Here is a 7,802-nt window from a genome sequence, read left to right on the forward strand (position 1 = left end):
ATATGTACATATTTACTTATTGACCTAAGAAATTGTATAATTATCTTATTCAAGCAAGAGGAGGTAAGAATATAGGGTCGTCAGTATAGACTCTAGAATCAAATTCATTAAATCCAAATCTGAGCACTCCTTACTGTGCTATATTATCATGGACACATTCTGTCAGCACTAATCTAATGTACATATGAACGCATATGTGGATGCATGCTGTGTTAATGTATAGATTAAACAATGCTCTGCAGATGAACAATGTAGAAATAGTGATTAACACAATAAGCCATCATTATAACTATCATAGAAATGAGTAGTCCTTTTGGATTGTTTTTCCATCTAAGTATGGCCAAAAATATTTGTACTGAGCTTCTGAGATGGAAGAAGTTCACATAAGTTCTGAATGGTATGCCTGTGAGTTTTGCTGTTGTCTGTTTTTAGTTATTTTTAGGTTCTTTTAAAATCTTAAATTCTGGAATTTCTGTGAGATGTTACATGTTTAGTATTCTATCCTTGCTCCTAGAACACAAAATGTTCCAGCATTTCAGTTCTAGATTTGGTATTTATTTGTGACAAAAATCACAAATATTTCTTTGTCTATTTACTGAGGGTTTTAGACTAAGTCGTATAAGGAATCTGATCCTAAAGGGTGATGTGAGTCTTCGAAGCTCCCTCATTGTATTCCATAGATCTTGTGCTGCTGAAAATTACAATAATAATGTCACACTTCCCTAATTCAATCATATTTTTAATCAGCAATATTTTGTAGCTAATCATAAAAAATGAAGACTTAAAATGTTAAATTTTAAATTAACTCATATTAATTTGATGTAATTGGTTTAATAAAGTTTAGGAAATATTAACAAGGAAGGATGAAAAATGATAGTGGTGGGGACAGGAAGGAGGCAGAGAAAATGTGAAAAAGATTAGAATAGAAAGACTATGCATGAGCATATGTAGACATGCCATGACATAGTAGAGGGTATATTTGTATTAAATACAATGCTAAAGCATTAAATCTACTTATACTATATTGTAATATATTTCTAAACTTAGAAAAAAGCAGAATAAAACTTATTCTCCATAGTGTATAAAATGACTAGATGGTATATATGTAATCAGAACATGATATTTGGAAAACATAATGAACAATCACAATTTAACAATGATAAAACCAATTTAATTAAAATGAGAGTAAAGGACTTGGATATTTCACTCATGAATATTTGCATATGGAAAACAATAATTTGAAAATATGTTCAGCTTCATTAAATCACAAGAGCAACAACAATCATGCAAATAAAACCACAGAAAGCTATCAGTTCGTAGCTGTTAGGATGTCTACTATAAAATACCAAATGTGACAAGAAGAGCAAACAGAACATGACAAGTATTGTATGAATGGAGAGAAATTGTCAGTAATGTAATGAAGGTAGGGATGTAAAAGGGATATCCCTTACTGAAAACAATGTGGCCTGCATGATAGGGGATGTCCAACCATGGCTGACTGCATGTTGTAGAGCTGAGACTGGGAAGCTGCACCGTCCGTGAAGGTGGATGTTTCAACAGTCTCAATCTGCTGCTGGAAACTTCGGTAGTTCATGGAGAGAAGCTGGTATTAGTCAATGTTGGAAAGCCAAAGAACCTGGGTTTCAAGGTCAGCAAAGTGTAACACTATTGGCAGTAGTCACCATGAGATGGAGATACCCACCAGCATGACCGAAAAGTGTGCCAGCAAGAGGAAGCTCTGCTTTTTCTTCAGGCTTCTGTACATCTCAGGAATGCCAGGAAGATGCTGCTCACAATGAGGAGAGGCCTCCCTCCTTTCTCAGTGAGCCCTTCATGGACATGCTCTCACAGCCCTGCTCAGAGGTGTTTTAGTTGATTCCAGATCCAATCAAGGTCAGAACTAAATTTCATCATCCCAGTAAATCATCCCAAAGGTTCATGTTTGTGTATCTATCAAAAGACTTGAAAACAGAATTTCATTTGTGTTCCCAGAGTCACTCCAGTGTCACTAATAATAGGTAATAGAGAGAAGAAATCTAAATAACAAAATAATAAGGAAAACGTTATATATATTATATGAAACAAAACTTAGCATTAGGAAGAAATAAATATTGATGAATTTGGAGAAAATTATTTAAAAAATAGGGCAGTCATTTGTGTGAATCTTCTGGCATGTGATATTTAAAGTAGGCAGACTCTGAGAAACAGCAATCATGTTTCAATTTTCAAGGTAAAAATGTTCCCAATCTCTATGGTAAATAAATGCATATATTGACTACATCAATCTGTATAGTTTAAAATGATCAATGTGGTAAAATAAATATTATCACAAACATAAAAAATAAAATTTATAAGTATTGCTAAAATTGATTCTTAGATAAACATTCATTTATCAACCAGTGTATAAGACTAAAAATACATATTTCAACCAAGTAATACACAAATATATTAAAATAAATATACATAATTCATAATGCAATTTGTATGTATGATTTATAAATTCACTAAATCATAATGGAACATAGATACAACAATAAAGTATTCCAAAGCAAACCATACTTTTCAATATTTCAGGCTTCACAATCCATGTTTTGCAGCCTCTCCAATATGTAGATATAATACATAGTAAGGAGAACAGATAAGAATACCCTTTTATTCATAAGAAACACAATTTGAATTATTTTTTTTTTATCTTTTCCCCACTACTTATGGATGTTCAGAAGTCCAAACTGCCTACATTTGTCTGAAAAGCCAAATACAAGACTGTTACAGTAATATATCTTTTACTCTATACACTTTTATAGAAGTCTTGGTAATCTAGTTATTTTTTGTTGATCATTATTTCCATCAGGAAAGTGTGTAAACAGAAGTAGTGCACACATATTGTCTTCTGGGTGGATTGCTTAATTGTCTTTAGAGCAGAAGACTTACCTTCTGAAGCCCCAAAGCAAGTTGTGGGGTTTTATGATAAAACAAATGAGGTAGAAAAGACCACTTGCTAAGTGCTGATACTGATTGTTGCCAGACCCATTCTTTTCTTGTTCAATAGAGTGAAAACTCCTAAGCATGCTACTCCCTCAGAGGAGGAATTAGGCGAGAAGGTGCTACATGGGCGACTGGGGGAAAATGACCAATATCTGTCCAAGCAACTCATGGTCTAACCTACTTAGCAGCAAATAACCAGTTGTGATGCCCACACAAGTGCAATAGTGGCACACAGCCATGGTGGGAAACCAACTGCTCTTGATTTGGCTAACTGATCCCCTCAATGGTACGGGACCCATAGCTGGAGCTGAGAAACAAGTCAGAACCATATACAAACATAAGCCCACTTTCCATTATCAAGCTACCATCAATTGTGGGCTACAAGAGGGGCTATTCCTATTAAACTCTCTATAAAAAAAAGTAAGGGTTATCTCATTTGTGCTGGTGCTAACTTACTCTCCGTTGGGGAATCTGCTTCTCTTTTTCAGATAGATGTTAATCCTAAGGAGAGAGCCACCCTATCATACCTCAAAAGGACCCTGGCTGAAACTAACAACAATTGGCAAAACAAGCAAGGGTGCTGTTTTCCTGGTGAACTGGGTACCAGCGCAAGGGTGAAGGAGATCAGCACAGGAAAAATCAACTCCTACCAAATCAGAAAGCCAGAGGTGCAGAGTTCCCCAGCACCTCATCACTGAAGCAGACCAAAACTGAACCCAACATGGCTCAGGGGAATTTTGTGGAAGAGGGGCGGAAAGAATGTCAGGGCCACATGTTGGGTCATGATATGCAGAGACATTTATTGTACCAATCACTGTGAGCTAGCTCCACAGTGCCAGACCCATATACCTCAACAAGTGGGGGTCAAGGCAAGGGGGTAGGTCATGGATGAGCCTAATAATGGTACCAAACTGACTGTATTTGCTGAATACAAAACTAATTAATAAAAAATTTTAAAAAATTTTAAAAAAGAGATAAAGTAGAGGCTGCCCTTGGAAACCTTACCACATAGCTGAATTCAATGAAACTGCATAAATAATGGCTTTTGCAACACTCCCTCCACTTGTCTGCTCTCCCTGCCTTGCTAGTATGGGATCCACCTTGCTGCTATGGAATCCACCTTGCTGCTGGATTATAAAATGAAAATGTAAATTGAGGTCAGGATCAACTTTCTTTGGGAATGATCATGGCTTCAGTCCCCACATAAATAAATTCCTCTCTTCCTCACTATGAAGGAGTAAATCATTCCAGAGAAATTCCCACTACATCTCTGGAGGGTTCAGTGATATTGTCCTTTGCCATGACCTTCATTGGTCAGGGGTGTGTTTCCACTCTCAAGTCTCTCAACCAACCAAATGTCCCAGGAACTGGGAAGTGCAAGCCTCTCATGTGAGTCCAGGGTGCCTTTTCAGTTAGCCAATAGGACTGTGAAACCCAGAACTGGAGTCCCTGAGTGGAAGATAAGACCAGGATAGATGTCCAGACCCCTCCCCCGAGGGGAATTAAACAGATGGAGTTAGTGCAGGCTTGATCACCCTGCTGGAAATTGCATCTGAAAGCTTATTGTGATTCTTAGGGGATACTAGTCTCCTGGAGATTGCATTTGAAGCTTTGACGTCATTCCGAGGTGGCACTAATCTCTAGGGGAAAAGTAGATTGTAGATTGGTCTCTGGTGTAGTAGATAGGATAGAAATTGAAAATGGGAATGCATAACTTTGAATGAATGGTGAATGAATGTGTGAATAATTGTAATGGTCCCTCAATCCTGTGGCTATGAGATCTGATTGGGCTCTAAACTATAATTTTGCTGGAAGCCATTTTCACTTAGTGGGCACTGGCCCCTCAATTAAAGAGGGGATGATCAGGTGCAGGGTATATACATGTGGCCCTAGGACAAGGCTTCCTTAAATCCTCTTTAGGGGACTGGACAGGTAAGCACCTGCTTGAGGAAGAAACTGAGCTTCTCCACCACTCTCTATGCATCACACAGGATTAGGCACACATATACTCCCCAAACTCCTGGATAGGGAACCCCTTCCATTATGGGGTTTACACAGTCCTGGTATAAGATCTGCACAGTCCTGCAAACCTTGCTTAATAACTTCAGATGAGGATTCAATGCTAACTGCAGAATAAAGATGAAGCCCTCCTAAATAAGCAACATCTGTGAAATTGATCATCCCTCCTTTGATATTGGCTTCGTACCTGAAGGGACCCTAGATTTGACTTTGATAACCAGGGTCGGAGAGGTATGCATGGGAATGTCTGGCTAACAGATCAGTTTTTATGTATTGACTCATGGCCCACAACCTCACAAGATGGTTTTGCTGCCAGATACCTGGACCTTTGCAGCCCCAGACCATATTGGCTGTCAAGCCCAAAAAACACCAAGGAGACACCCTCATTAACTTCCCCAGAGGATGAAATTTTGTCAATGATACTGCCTCCCTACTGGCCCCAATTGCCAGTGCCACAGGTGTCCAGGCTGCTGTCAATCCATGTAATCCAGTTCCTCCAGTGGCACCCACTCCAACACAGCACTCACTAACCTCATCAGGCCATCCAGCTCTGCCATACTGAATAACTATATGGGGATGCTTGCCACTGGCCAGCTGCTGTCTAGAAATTAGGCCATTCCAATATGTCTACTGAGCAATGCCAGGTCCTACCTTTCACCAAGCAGAGGGTGGATATGGCAACAGGTCACCAACTCTCATCTATGAGCCCTTAATTGCTACTGATCTTTTGAAATGATGACAGCACACCCCACCTTATTCTGAGAAAGCCTAGGCCATGATAGACTTGTTGTCTTCCATCATGGAGATCCACAGGCTAGCGGGAGATGAGTGATGTCAACTCCTTGTCATGATCTTTAACTATGAATAAAGTCAATAAGTCCTCCAGGCAGTGAAAACATGTCTAACTATGCAGGCTTCAGATAGAACAATGAACAAGGAGGACTTTGCAGACAGCATCCTGCCTAATGCCTGGCTTAACTGGGAGGGACCCAAATGCAGATTTGCAGGCCCAATTTCTCAACCAAATGAGACAAGTCATCCTTCATGGAGCGAAGGCAGGATCCAGAAGAGCCACCAATTTGGCACTTGTAAGTGAGGTGGTTCAAGATGAAAAGGAGTCCCCAAGCCACTTTTATGAGAGACTAGTGATGACTATCACAGATATACTCCATTTAACCCCGAGGGACCCACAGATTTATAAGTGGTCAACACACCTTTTGTTACCCAGTTGACCTATGAAATACATCACAAGTTACAATGTTTAGAAGGTTTTACTGGGAAGAACATGAGTGAGGTTTTTGAAATATCATCCAAGATAGTTTCCAACCAAAGAGTCACTGCAGAGAAAGAAAAGGATATACATGGTGAGAGAAAAGCCCACATGCTAATAGTTGCCATGAATGAGGGCACAAAACCAGTTCTGCCTAGATTCAGAGGAAGAGAAAGAGGGATAAAAATGCCCTGGGTAAAGATCAATGTGCTTATTGACAAATCACACACACACACACACACACACACACACACACACACACACACACAAGTACATTGGGTACTGGAAGAATGAATTTCCAGAGCTGAGAAAAGAAACAGGTGCACCCATGTTGAAGCCCAAGAAATGGGAAGAATTCAATTGTTGCAGCCTCTAAGCAGAAGGAAAAGATACACTCAGGTTTTAATGTTGGGGATTCTCATTGGGGTTCTGAATCAGATTGAGGATGAATTGTACCAGGGACGGCAAGCAGGCCACTTCAGGATCACGAGGCATCGAGCGCTGAAGAGCTGCATGACACAGTTCCAGCCCAGCTGTCTCTTCCTTAAAGTCCAGTGTGGCCCCTCTACAGAAACATCTTTGGCTCTCTGTACTACAGATATCTATGGTTTTCTGTATAATGTTTGTCTTTTTCTGTCTTTCACTTGGTGCACCAATCTGTAAGTTTACTGTTCCAGCAAAAATTGGTGTTAGTGAAGTGTTGGTCAATGTATCTGAAAGAAGCTCTGGCACAGAATGGGAAAAATAAGAAAATGGGCCAGAAATAATTGTTTGCCTTAAGGCCTCAAAGAAAGTCAGGCATGGAGTACAGTACTGAGGAGGAAACAATGAACCTCCTGGAACAATGTACAAATTGTTCTATGACTAATTTTTCTGATTGGTGGCAATTGCAGCTATGACTCTTTACCAAGAATCCTTACAGGAAAAACAACCAAGGTCAGAAAGAGTTCAATTGGGGAGACCAAAGTTTAAGTATTGGAAAGGCATGAAAAGGAAAATTCAAATGAAATGGTTGGGGGATAAATGGGTTTATTGGGTCCATGGTGGGAACCCCCATTTTTGTGGTTGTTCTGTCTCCCACTTTTAATATAGTAATTGGAAGTAGGAGCTCAGGAAACTGCAAGTGCTTGACGACACATACATGGGGAAAATGTGAAAATAGTTAATCATTATAGAGGCCTGATGACTGTACTTGAGGTAAATAATTATGGGATTCTTTGATGTAAAAAAAATAGCAAAAAGTTCCTATGAATTGTGTGGAACTCTTCCTTTCTTGAAGTTTGTTCTTGCATGACATGATCAGAAAATAAAAGACTGAGATTAAGAGCTGTGGCAACAGAGAAAAGCAGAGAAGCAGAAAAGCAGAGAAAAAGAGAAAAAGAAAAAAAAAAGAGATAAAGGGAAAAGCAGAGCAGAGAGAAAGAGATGGAGAAACTAAGCTGCCTTCAGCATTAGCCTGTCAGCTTGCACCAGAACTTTGACTTTGAGTCGTTATTGCAGCACTCCCTTTCACACCTCTCTTCGGACA

Source organism: Jaculus jaculus, chromosome 1 (assembly GCF_020740685.1).
Source record: "Jaculus jaculus isolate mJacJac1 chromosome 1, mJacJac1.mat.Y.cur, whole genome shotgun sequence".
NCBI lineage: Eukaryota > Metazoa > Chordata > Mammalia > Rodentia > Dipodidae > Jaculus > Jaculus jaculus.